This window comes from Mytilus galloprovincialis, chromosome 12 (genome assembly GCF_965363235.1).
Source record: "Mytilus galloprovincialis chromosome 12, xbMytGall1.hap1.1, whole genome shotgun sequence".
NCBI classification, from domain to species: Eukaryota; Metazoa; Mollusca; class Bivalvia; order Mytilida; family Mytilidae; genus Mytilus; species Mytilus galloprovincialis.
In genome coordinates this window covers 47749880-47763598 of record NC_134849.1, presented here as the reverse complement: position 1 = coordinate 47763598, position 13719 = coordinate 47749880, and the positions used below count along the sequence as shown (strand labels likewise).

General features: G+C 32.4%; 1 protein-coding gene and 1 long non-coding RNA gene across 2 annotated transcripts in view; both read left to right on the top strand.

Moving 5' to 3' along the window:
• The window catches only part of LOC143054023 (uncharacterized), a 119057-nt gene that overhangs the window by 36587 nt on the left and 68751 nt on the right, over positions 1 to 13719 (top strand). The gene's annotated exons all lie outside the window — the stretch shown is intronic.
• LOC143054024 (uncharacterized) lies at positions 6594 to 12164 on the top strand. The gene is made up of 3 exons (XR_012971546.1): positions 6594 to 7203; positions 9692 to 9784; positions 11523 to 12164. It is a non-coding gene; the product is annotated as an uncharacterized LOC143054024 (long non-coding RNA).

The window sequence follows — 13719 nt, the reverse complement described above, 5'->3', positions numbered from 1 at the left end:
ACCTTAGATTCATTTCACAGCGAAAATACTCATTAATATTGAACATTTTAGATCACTTCACATTTAGATTTTATAACTTTTAAAATTAAGACCATATAGATTTAAGATCATTTAATCGAAAGATTATAATTTGTCAATGCGCAACTGTAACCAGGTACTGTATTTTTTTTTTTTGCATGCGTCAAGAAACAGTTAAAAGTGCCGGGAATAGAAAAGCAAGTTAAACTTCTCATCTGGACTTTTTAATAAGTCTGTATACCGGACCTCTTCTCTATTTTGGGATTGAAAAAAAATCTAAAGTTAAAAATGCGGTTTTGAGTCTATTTCTTCTTTTTAATTTGGTAACACGTTAAGCCATTAGTGACACTAATATGGTATATTACCAATAATAAGGCCATATATTTCGGTGTGTAGAAATACCGCAAAAGACTTCTTAGTGCACTAAGAAGAAAGTTTTTGCATTAAGGACACTAAAACGATGTTTTAAGATCACAACGAACATGAATATAAGAGGATATGATTAAATACTTCAAATCTATAAAGTAAGGTATCAATAGATTTTGTAATTTTGAAGTTAAATGACTTTTTAATCAACGCCTGCCACTCGCCACGTGACCAACGGTTTATTGCAGATTCCCGAATCATCATGTTCAATCAACCTAATCCAATAAACAATTGTCTTTTGATCGTTACTTATTGATTAATCAATGGTTGTTAACCTAACGGTTTAGCGTGGTATAAATTCAAGTTTATGAAAGAAAAATAAAAAATAAATTTTGTGTTTTAAAACTTTGCCTTTGTTATATATATTTAGTTTTTAAGGAAATTGCTATGCAAGCTTTTTTTTTATTTAAAGAACCCTATTTTGAGATTAAAATTGAGAAACAAATGCTTTTGATATTTCATTTCCTTACTAACAACACAAGAGTTAACATACTATCATTATTCCTTGAAAGACATTTGAGAGTATGTGGTGTCCATGGGGTTCTTCAAAATCCGATTACAGAAGTAATATATAGAAAAACTCCAAGAGGTAAAATTATTTTACGTTTTAAAAAGAGAATTATAGAATAAATCATAACTGTCTTCTATGAACGATAACTTTAAACTGGTGTCAATGCTTTTTTTTTAACAATTCATCTTTATTTCAACAATTGAAGATGAATATCATTTTATTTTATAATGTAATAAGCACTATGGGCAGACGCGGATCCAGAGCTTGAAGTGGCCGGGGGTTTGGGGGAGGGGTTATGTGAGAAATGTTTAAAACACTAGAGAAGTTTTCATGTTATACCAAACCATATGTTTTTCAAGAAATGGCACACTTTTTGTTCATCCGGCATATGGTTACTCTAAATAAAATTTTAAGTATTAATTTTATAAGTTTAATTATTTGATTACAGATCGTATCTACCCGTTTTGCAATTGTTGTATCACTCTAAGGGAGGCTAATAAAGATATATATAATAAAATATAGAGATAGCAGCCTTGGATTGTCTTAATTAAATCCTTTGGTCCTCTAATTTCAAGTTACCCTCTGGCCAATGTTATTATGACTTGTGTATATTTAAAGAAGTGTAGCGACAACGTTTCACTCTATTCAGTGCTAGATATTCAAATTATAGTAAAGATAACATTAAAACAAGAAATGGTTAATACAAAAAATATTTTAAGATTTTCAACCGGGGGTAGGCTCGCTTTAACCCCCTAAATCCGCTAATGATGTGGGAGAACTAAATTATTTAGTTAACTTAATCATATGACTCTTAAGCCCGTTCTGCCATTATTAAGAAACGCTAAAGAACGGAAATGTATGATTTTAAGATTTGGAAATAAATGAAATTGGTGTCACAAATGGTATGTCTGCTTGTATTTAAAATATTTTATAAATAGATATAATGCAGGGGCGGATACAGGATTTGACGTTAGGGGGGCGCAGAATAAAATTTCGAAAATTTAATTGAGGTTAAAATTATCAAAGTTATTGAAATATTCTTCTAGAGTGGGTGCAATGTAGATAGTCTGAGATATCTTGCCAAGCGAAGTGTGGCGAGAAACATTTGTGGTAAAATGAGCGAGAAATTAAAGTTTCAATCTAAAACCGCATAATTTAAATGACAATCTACATTAACCATAATTAACAAAAAATCTATTAGTTTCTGTTCATTGACTACCTCTATATATTTACCAGAAAACGGGACTGAACAAAAGTAGAATAGAAACAATTCTGAGTACACAAACTGATTCTCCATATAAAAAAAGTGAGACGAAGCAAATGACGATAGCTCATCTGACCAATATAAGGTATTGAAAACGAAAATGATTACTGGTACAATTTATTTGTCAATTCATGATACGTGTTTTTATTTTTGTTCTATTTTCGGAGGTCGTGCTAGACTTTTTACATACTGTAAAACAAACAAAAATGGCCGCTAACCACTAAAATCAAAATGAGATCCTTAAACAATTCATTGTGCTTATTTTCTTGGGATCCCATGTAATACGGTAGTACCTACGGGTTTGGGCCTTGACCGTTTATGCATGCTTCGGCAAAATTTACATGTTGCAAGTGAGAAATCATGTATTGTCACAGAGAGATTAAATAATGAGTCAAATTAACAAACTAACCTCTCGCTTGAACCATAATCTTTATCTTTCCTTAAGAAAGAATCTAACTTACACTGCTTTCTTGGTATGATGAAATAACCAACCGGTTACCCAAATAGCGGGTAGGGCTCCCACCTTCTTCGTGGTAAAGTGATGTAGGGATGTTTTTGAACTTCGATTATCAAAGAAATTGTTTATTAAAACTGCAAATAGAATGTCACAATTTTTTTATTCTAACTGCTAAAAGCCTATGATATTTGTCATCAGACGCAGTACCGCTTTTGACACCTTCCTTTGAAGTGTAACATGTTTATAGAACTTAAATAAACAAAAGGTCAGTTGATTAGTAATCACGTTAAATGATTCTGTTAAATTACTGTTTTATATAGTAATACTTGTTTGAATGTTACGACAGATTGAATGCGACGACATTAGCTTTCGTCGGATACTTTATTACGTCCGGACAACCCATGCTTTGCAAATTTTAGGGGTGGGGGGGGGGGGGGGGTGGGCGCACGCCCGCCACACCCCCGCCTAAATCCGCCCCTGTAATGCTCATATACATAATTATTAACGGTTGTTTTACTTCGCTCATTTATAGCATTTAACAAATAACTTCGTATTCTTATTTTCGGCATCAAATAAAAATAATGGAATAAATATATTTTAAAAGACAAGGAAAGTGAATTAAAAAATATATACAACAAAAATAAGCGAAAGGAGATGTGGAACGGCTGTCAATGAAACACCTATCCACAAAAGTTAAAAATGAAGAAGATGTCAGAAATAAATTGGTCATAATTTATTTACAGTCTAAAACATCGAAGGGACTAAACATCAACCTATACATATTTATACTTGTAATGCATTTGCATATAAACATCGAATCAGAAATATGTTCCTTTCCTAAACATGTTTAAAAACATTGCTGTGATAGTTATCAAAAGTACCAGGATTATAATTTAGTACGCCAGACGCGCGTTTCGTCTACACAAGACTCATCAGTAACGCTCAAATCGAAATATTGATAAATGGCATAGTTCTTAACATTAGAAAAATGAATGAAGTATTGGCAACTGGACGTTAAGCAACCAAATATCAATCCTCACTTTTCCGTGAAGTGTTCACAATTATTTGTCTTTTAAAAATTAAAAGGATGAAAAATTCCCAAACTGAAAAGAGTTGAAAATACGCTATTAATTTAGAAGTAAAAAATATAGCAGACAGAATAAAGACGGCAAAAACAAACAAATAAAAAAAAATAGAGAACAATTTGAAATACCATATACATGTTTAATCAGTATACTAGTAGATCACGGGCCAAGGTTGAGCGAACATGAATTGCTATCGATTATACTAAAGGTGACAATCAACTTTTTGAGGCACGTGTCGAGAAAACATTAGAAAAAATATAATTTAAAATTATGAAAGAAGTAGGTCCGGTAAGGACCGATTTTGGCCTCAAATTTCAGGTTCATCTGACGAAAGATTTTGACCACTTTTGAAACACTTAAGTGTCTATTTTATTTGATTCTATTAGTGTATGTGGAAGATTTTCACTGATTTTGTCATTAAAAGCTCAATTAAATATGAAAAATCCACCAAATATGCCGGAAAATGTCACTTTTCAGATGGTTTTTGCAATTTAGCATGACTTTATGGTGCTTGTACCCGATATATGTGCCATGTATTGTCAAAAACAGCCCATATTTATGTAGCAGAAGCATTTTACTGTCCAAAAAATAAATAAAAGTTTACTTTTAACAATTTTGTAAAACTGCTATATTTTGGGGCCAAAAAGGTGTCTTACCGGACCTTCTCCTTTTACAAAGTCTATTTCTATATGCCATATCCTTTGTGACAGTTGTATCATTCCATCAGGTCCTTAGTGCACATTTTTGTTCTTAGTGCACTAAGGAGGTCCTTTGCGGTGTTTCTACGGACCCCATATATTTGAAGCTGTTCAAAATTCTGTACATTATAGGTACGTGTATCAGATCGGACAATAATTTTCATATATATAAAAAGAATTACTGTATAAGTTATCTAGTATGAAATATGTCCACTGGACCGACCGTGCAAGTGCTATATATATTATATCATGTATATAGCCAGTCAAAAAGATGTGGTATGATTGCCAATGAGACAACTATCCACAAAAGACCAAAATGACACAAACATTAACAACTATAGGTCACACAAGGTCGTTAAAAACTTCCATTTGTTGTTGTCCACTGAAAATAAGCTCATAAAAACACGAATCCCTGTTTACTCAATTCCACCTTTATTTGTTAATATTTCTTTATCTTTTTCTTTTGATTTTATCATATCTTTTTTGTGAAATATTTTGTGTGGTCGAACATGAAATTGCCTCCGATGCTACAAAGAAAATTTGTTTAATGTCATCTGTTGCAATATATGCTAAGTACTACACGTGGACAGGATGTTCCCCAGAAAATAAGTTATACACACCCCGATATAACCCCGAGGGTACACGCTACTGTCGTATGGAAAATTACTGGGTCACCTGTAAGATGGTAATCAGCCATGCAACTAATTAGGTTACTGACCATGTCACTTCAATTTAAAAAGTTTATCGTTAAATATCAAAATGATAAATTCATTTTAATTAAAAATTTAAGAACTAAAGGATTTATCATTATAATGAAGTGAAATAATTCAACCAAATCGTATATAGATTATATCAAGGATTTTCTTACTATACAAATCCTTGATTATATACATATTTTTTTTTATCTATGCCGGAAAGAATTGAAAAACTGTATTTATAATTTTTGATTTGTTTTATAGAAATCTGTGTAGGTCTCATGAAATGGAACTCACGCAACGCATGCCTAATTAAGATTTATAAATTTATTGAAAAATATAACAAAAATTTAGTTTTGATATTAAATTAAAGTTACCTTTCCGCGCTGTAATTTATTTGATATGACATGAATCAAGCAATTTTTGTTGAGGGATTTATGGGTTTGTCCATACAACGTATAAAAAAAGAAGTGTATGTTATTAGTATTTCACATGCCTTGTTTTCGCCTTGAAGCTCATTATTCAGAGTGTTTCAGACAAGATGATGAAAATAACGTGCAAGATACTTTTTTCGATCATCGTGAAGAGACAATTTCAATTCCCATTCCTCGATGCACTCTACCCCTGATGAATTGTATATTTATAATTCCTCGTGCTTTTAATTAGCCCCCCCCCCCTTTTCGTGGTTACCGTTATGCCAACAAATACCCGGGGCTTGATTTACATGTAAAATCATGGGCGGATCCAGCCATAATAAAGGGGGTTCCAACTACATGTCTCCATTAAATAAGGGGTGTCTAAGCATACCTAAGTGTCAAAAGAGAGTTTTTCCCGACCTATTCACATATTTTTAAGGTTCCTATATACAAGGTGATAGGACGTTCGGTTCCGTTGGAATAGGTTACCCTTTCCACGGGGGGTCAACTTCCTATTATTGGGTATACGGGGATGTGCCAAAAATATGGGTCATAATTTTGCGAGATTTTATATAAAAATGACCCTCCTTTTTAATGACATCCTATATTAAAATGCATTTACGTTTGATAACTATATATTGATTCGGGGTATGATCTACATATCATATATAAATATGCTATTGAGAATCATACATTATTAATGGTCAATTATTATATTAAATTAAATCAATTCATTTGAAAGTTCACCTTTCAAACAAAGTGCTTTCAAATAAGTTCCCAAATGAACCCCGGTGAGTTAGTGCTTATATAAGCATGGCTCATATTTTAAATATTGTATATAAGTATAGGTCATTCTTTCTTAAATATTTATATAACTATAGGTACTGAATTTCAGTGAATGTTATATTAAAATGGGTACGTTTTTTGAGGCAAAAATGGCACACCCCTACCAAGAAAATATCGAAGTTACCCCCCCGTGACCCTTTCACGCTATGCCTTAAAACTTTTCCTGATGCACAGGTAACCTATTCTAACGGAACGTCCTATCACCTTGTATATAGGAACTTGAGAGGATTCCCGAGATTATCATTTATGCAATGCTTGCTCACAAAATGCTAGGGGAGGCCAACCCCGGATTCCATCCCCTTCGACCCGCCACAGAATACAGATATAATTGATAATTGTTATTTAAAAGTCATATACTATAGCCACTATATAGTACTAGAACCGAACACCTGTTTTGGGATATATATACATACACCACATCTTCCTATGTCTATATAGCTGATTTACCGTAAATAACTGCGAGAAAATGAATAATACACAAGTTGATAATTGTCTCTTCTCTGCTAATTTTAATGTGCATGCAATATTCACTCTGATTTACTTGTGAGACCACCGACACTAATAATAATTACCTACAAAATAATAGGTGCTCCTTTACTGGGAAGAACATTTCGGATCCGATCAATTTATTGGTTCCATTCCCCCATTCTACACTTCTCCTTAGAAAAAATGCCTTGCAATGCGTCATAATTATCTGGACTACTAACTTACTTCCATATAACTTCGAAAACAGACTATAATCTATTTCACTGGATGAGATTGGGCTCACAGATTTTTTAATGGATTGGTAATTTTATTTAAAGCACAAGTTTACAAAGCAAGATTAATCACATTTTTCACCCGGCCTACACATCAAATGGTTGCCTCCTTACTGACTTACACCTACACAAGCTAAACAAACATGTGACAACTCTTCACCAATGACCTGAGTGAAAGGTTGACGGGGGGATCCAGAACTTTTCATTGGGGGGGGGGGGGGGGGTTCAGATGGGGGATGCTTGCCTCAGTCATGTTTCTGTGATTCCCTATATAATCAACAAAATTTTTCACACTAAAAGGGGTGCAGGGATTTCTCCTTAATAACAAATCTCTATTTTCAGCATAAGCTCATATAAATTTGCCTTTTGAAGAACTGAAATAAATATGAGACGGCTAATGATTTTTCAGATGCTTTACATTAAAATACATCCATGTGACATTCACAATTATATATAGATCCAAATTTAAAAAGCTATTTTTTTTCAATATTTAAATAATGTAGGATCAAATCTTGATACATGTATGTAGTTGAAACTGTTAGCTTTAAACATGTTAAACATTAAAAAATGAACACCCAAAGTTTAAACCACGTTTAAACATAAGAATGACCATGTAGTCTTTATTAATGCATGCTATTGCTATGAAACTAGGTCATTGTAGGTAAACTGTCATCTATTCCCTTAAATCTTTGTTCCCAGTCACCCCAAGTTTGATTTAAATTAGTCAAATATATGTCTACTCTATTAGGTCTCTAGTTTGGATAGTTAATAACTTGCAAATTAAAATCATACTCCTCCCAAATTTATTTCTTTAAATATTATGGATGAAATACATGTAGCAAGTAAGGGATGAAATTAAATTGGATGAAATGTGGCATTTTTTTTTTTGATAAAGTAGTATGTCTGATGTTGTCAAACTTAATTATAGACCCTTAAGGGGCGGATCCAGTCATTTTAAAAAGGGGTGGGGGTGGGATTCTAACCCAGGACAAAAGGGGAAGGGGGGGTCCAATTACATGTCCCTATTTAAATGCATTGATAATCCGAAAAAAGGGGGGTTCCAATCCCTTGAACCCCTCTCTGGATCTGTGCCTGCCCTTTAAAAATAAAATTATCCTTATTTTGAGTTAAAGCTTATAGATTTTTCTATAATGCTTCTCAGGGGCGGATCCAGCCATTTTAAAAGGGGGTCCCAACCAAGAGCAAAGAGGGGTTCCAACTATATCTCCCATTCAAATGCATTGCTCGGTTAAAGAAAAGGATTCCAACCCTCGAATCTATGGTCAGGTTGTTGTCTCTTTGACACATTCCCTTTTTCCATTCTCAATTTTATCATGTAGTCGTCGTTGTCCCAGGACATTTAGTTTTCGCTTAATTACTTTAGTACAAGTAATAGAAATCTATGAAATTCAAACACAAGGTTTTTGTTCAGAGTTTAGGAATTACATGAATTAGGGGCCAATAGGGGCCAATAGTAAACTTTGTTTGATTTTATAGAAAATTGAATTATTGGAGTTCTTTGATATGCCAAATCTAACTGTGTATTTAGATTCCTAGTTTTTTGGTCCTGTTTAAATTGGTCTACCTTAAGGTCCAAAGGGTCCAAAATTAAACTTATTTTGATTTTAACAATATTTAAATTCTTGGTGTTCAGATTAATATGCTGAATCTGAATATTTACTTAGATTTTTTTATTATGGGCCCAAATTTCACGTTGGTCCAAATCGGGGTCCAAAATTTTACTTTGTTTGATTTCAACAAAAATTGATTATATGAGGCTCTTTGATATGCTGAATCTAACCATTCATTAAGATTTTTGATATTTTGGCCCGTTATCAAATTGGTCCACATTGAGTTCTAAAAGGTCCAAAATTTAACTTTATTTGATTTCACCAAAAAATGAATTATTGGGGTTCTTTGATCATGTTGATATGCTGCATCTAACCATGTATTGAGATTTTGAATATTGGACCATTTTAGAGGTTAATTGTCAATTTAAAATTTTTAAGTACTTGGACCGCATTCATTCTGTGTCAGAAACCTATGCTGCATCAACTATTGAATCACAATCCAAATTTAAAATTCAGAGTTTATCGAGCTTGAATGTTGTGTCCATACTTGCCCCAACTGTTCTGGGTTCAACCTGTACGTTTGTATCAAGCTGAGCCATGCATAGCATTTTTATTGGTTATTTATATATTAATTTGAAATTTTGACAAGTGAGACACATACAGATTATACTGTTAACAATATTTCAGAGTTTAACAAATTTTAGAAGAATAGTTGAATCATGTCTTTGTTGTCAAATGAAAAATTAGTACGAACACAAAGAAAAAGTATGGGAATGTTTGTTTTTTAAACTATTGACCAGGGTGAAAGTCTTTGAAAGTCATGACTGGCAAAAAGTTTGTGAAATGAAATAGCACAAATATTCCATTCTTTTTAAATATAACTGAATATAAAGAAAAACACAAACTGATGTTTTATAATAGTTTTCACCCTTTTTATGTTTTATAGGACAAGAAATATAGAAAAATAATGAAAAATATAAACAGTTACAATAGAAATGAGCGCAAAACAAGATAAACAGAATACAACAAGGCCTAAATGGTAAGACCACTTCTATATACTGTAAATTCAGATTTTTCAGGGAATGGACAACTTTAATATTGTGATTACAAAAAAAAATCTGCATAAAGATCTATATAGTTACATGATATATATATTTATCATATGTTTAGTAGTAAATACAGTAGTTTTGCATATATGATAAATAGTCTGCTGTTTAATCCATATCGCGCAACTTTGATGCGCACCCTTTATCGCATACCCTTTATCACACCCCTACCCTTTATCGCATACCCTTTATCACACCCCTACCCTTTATCACACCCCTATTTTTTTTATTTTTTTTTTTTACATAAAGTCAGTTTTGGTTTTTTTTTTGCTTAAGAAAAATTTTCCTCAAAATAGGTATTTTTTTTGAATGACGTCATTGTTTGGTATGTGACGTCACGAACGTCGAGTTTTCATATTGTATGTGACGTCACGAACGTCAAGTTTTCATATTTTTTGGCACACTAAATGCAACTATGAAAAATACAAAACACACAAATTAATACAATACAAAATATTTTTAAAACAACAGCACGCAAATTGTAAGGTAACCCAGGTGCTTCGGATAAGTAATTGAGCAGTTCTTTTAAGGCCTTTGAAACAAGACCAAAGTAGAACTGAAGGTAAACCAGTGCTATGGATCAGAAAACAGTTCATATAATATAATACTCTTCTGTTGAAATATATGATAAAGTGTATAATACATGTCAAAATCAGTATCCCATGACGTATCACCCTCGACCAATATCATCTCTCGGGCCTAAAGGCCCTTGGGCTGATATTGATGTCTCGGGATGATACGACAAATGATACGGATTTTGCCATGTATTATTCTCTATATATATATATGTTTCTGTTTTTGCGATACTCACCCAGTCACATTATTCGCATTACTAAAAAGTTTCGATAATTTCTGAATTACAGTAATAAAAGAAATTGCCTTTGAATGATGACTCATATAAAAATAAGAAAATGTGGTATGGTAAATGAGTGACTTATCCACCAGAGTTCAATGAAGCGGATGCAAGAAATTAAAGGCCAATCATGGGCCTGCCTTCAATAATGAGAAAACACTTCCTTTATAGGTCATCCATTAAAGATCTCAACATATAAAGATTTAAACAATCCAATTTAGTTCAACATATTCAAAGTCAATAACAATTAATAAAAAAAAATCATGCCTAATATAAAATATTGTTTGTTTCTCCAATCCTGACCGACCCTGCAAAAATGGCCCTACTCATAAAATTTTATTGTCAAAACTAAGCCAAATATTATTTTATTCATTTCTGATTTTCGGGCTTGCCGGATCATCCGATAATATTCAGGCTTTTGGGAAAAATAAAATTATTTACCTACCTAACTACCCACACCTGGCTTGTCAGAATAGGGATTAGGGAAAAAAACAATATATTAATTTAGGCCTCATGTCTGTGAACACTCAACCTGACCATAATATAGGACAGTGGTTCAAATATTAACACAACATATGAACATTCTATAACAACTATTGCAAGTGGCTCAACTTTAAATATCACTGCAAGGCACTAAACAACGAATATTAAATCTTGGACACAAAGCACTGAAATAAGAGAACTCATAAGCATGACAAGTAAGAATATCAAATGAAAGTTTCTCAAAATGTTCATTAAAACATGATCAAATAAGCTTATTTATATTGCTGTTTTTTTCTCCATTTATAACATTTTTTTTTTATTTTGTGTATTTATAGGTCAGATATATCTTGGTTTTTATGATCATCAACAGGTCCTGCAGGTCTATACTGAAGAGGAAACTTAATTGTTAATACTTTTCTACATAATGTGCTAATTGGATTATTAATGTGAAATGAACTCAACTGTGTGTTTTTCTGGAAAAAGAAATAGAAAAAATCCTACAAAATTGCTATAAACAAAATGGAGTACTATCAAAGAACACAATTGTTTAAAATGTAACAACCTACATTCATATTAACTGATGGATTATGGAGAAATTAAGAAAAAAAATAGTATCTTTGTCATGTTTGTTGTCGAAATAAACACCTGCTTTATCCATTCATGTACATGGCTCCATCATATCAAATATACAAAGAAGATGTTTGAAGAACATATGTTGCCAAAATTTATTCAACCAATTGAAGGAAGATGTGGATTGAATTATTTATGCACTGAACAGTTATGTAGGGGGTCGAATACACAGCAGCTGAAACAGAAGACAAGTTAATTTGACATGAAAAGTGTTTATTTGATTTAATATGCAAATATGAGCACAATATTAATAACATCACAAATGGTATGATATTCATAGCGTTTTGCTTTAATATTATTGTATTGTCTTAAACATGCTAAACAGTCAGCCTTTTGTTTTTGTATGTTTAATACTCACCATGAAAATTTGTATTACAGTATTAAAGTTTAAATTATCTTTTGTATCAATAATTCAGTCTAGGAGAAAATATATTAATACTGTTTGTACTGTTATGAAATTTCCATAGAGGAAAAACATTTCCTTAAGGGAAATTTGATGTTCAGAAATTTCCTTAGAGGAAATTTGAAGAACAATGATTTCCCTAGAGGAAATTTGTTGTCTTGAATTTTCCTCCAAGGAAAAGTGTTTGTCAAAAATTTCCTCACAGGAAAAAGTATTTCCTCCAAGGAAAATTTGAAGCTACAAATTTCCTCACAGGAAAAAGTATTTCCTCCAAGGAAAATTTGAAGCTGCAAATTTCCTCAAAGGAAAAAGAATTTCCTCTAAGGAAAAAGAATTTCCTCTAAGGAAAAAGAATTTCCTCTAAGGAAATAGAATTTCCTCAAAGGAAATTATTATGCAGCAAATTCCCTTAGGGAAATCTTTTTCCCTTGAGGAAAAAACAATTTCCCTTGAGGAAAAATCTTTTTCCTCCTGGAAATTTGATTTCCCTTGAGGAAAAGTACTTTTCCTCTGAGGAAATTGTTGAAAAAAGGGGCATAACTTTTTCAACAGTGGTGCTAGATCAAAAAAAATTTAGGACAAATATCAGAGAACCAATACCAACCAAGTTATCAACTTTGTTTTGACTTAACTCCAAAAATTAAGGTGACAACTTTTGCACTCAGCGGAATTGCAAACTTGTCCCGGAGACTGTTTATTGTACACAGCCAAAGAACAAAATAATTTAAGAGAAGCTTTATTATATCTATTGACATAATCTTAGCAAATATTAAGTTGTTTCTTGGGTGCACAAATACTTTGCAAATCTAAATTATACTTAGAACTTGATGAAAAACAAGGAAATTCAAGAAATTTTACAAAATATACAAATTTCGTCATGGTTTGTTGCCATGGTAGCTCGTTTAATATAAAATTTGTTTTTATTTTCTGAAAGCCTTGTACCTTAGTCTAGTTATGACAAATTTAAGAATATGTATGATAACTTGTAAATTTGCAGTAATATTTGGGCCAAGACTTGGCAAGTAAGGGCCTTATTGCCCCAACTGCTTTGGTTTCAGGGTTTTATTTAAGTCAGCTATACCGTGTGATGCGTTTTCAGATTCATCACTCAATAACTTCCTGTTTACCGAACACTTACATATTTTTACACTATTTAAATTATCCAGTTGCAGCTGCCGGTATCATCAGTGAGCAGTAGCTTGCAGTTTCACTTATTTTATTTATTTATGAATATAAAATGAATATGAAATATATAAAGAACTTCTAAACCGACACCTCCTATGTTTTGTGCTGGTAGAATCTCCTTAAGTGGATATACCAGATGGTATGCAGGGTCGACAGATAACAAAATTGTATACCGCTAAAATGACTACCGCACTTAGGTGAACTGCATTTTTTATTGGTCGACATGTTTTACCCATTAGATTGGAATCTTCAGGACAAAGTATAAAAATAAGAATCCCTGAAGTACAAAAGAATGAGAATCCCTGAAGTACAAA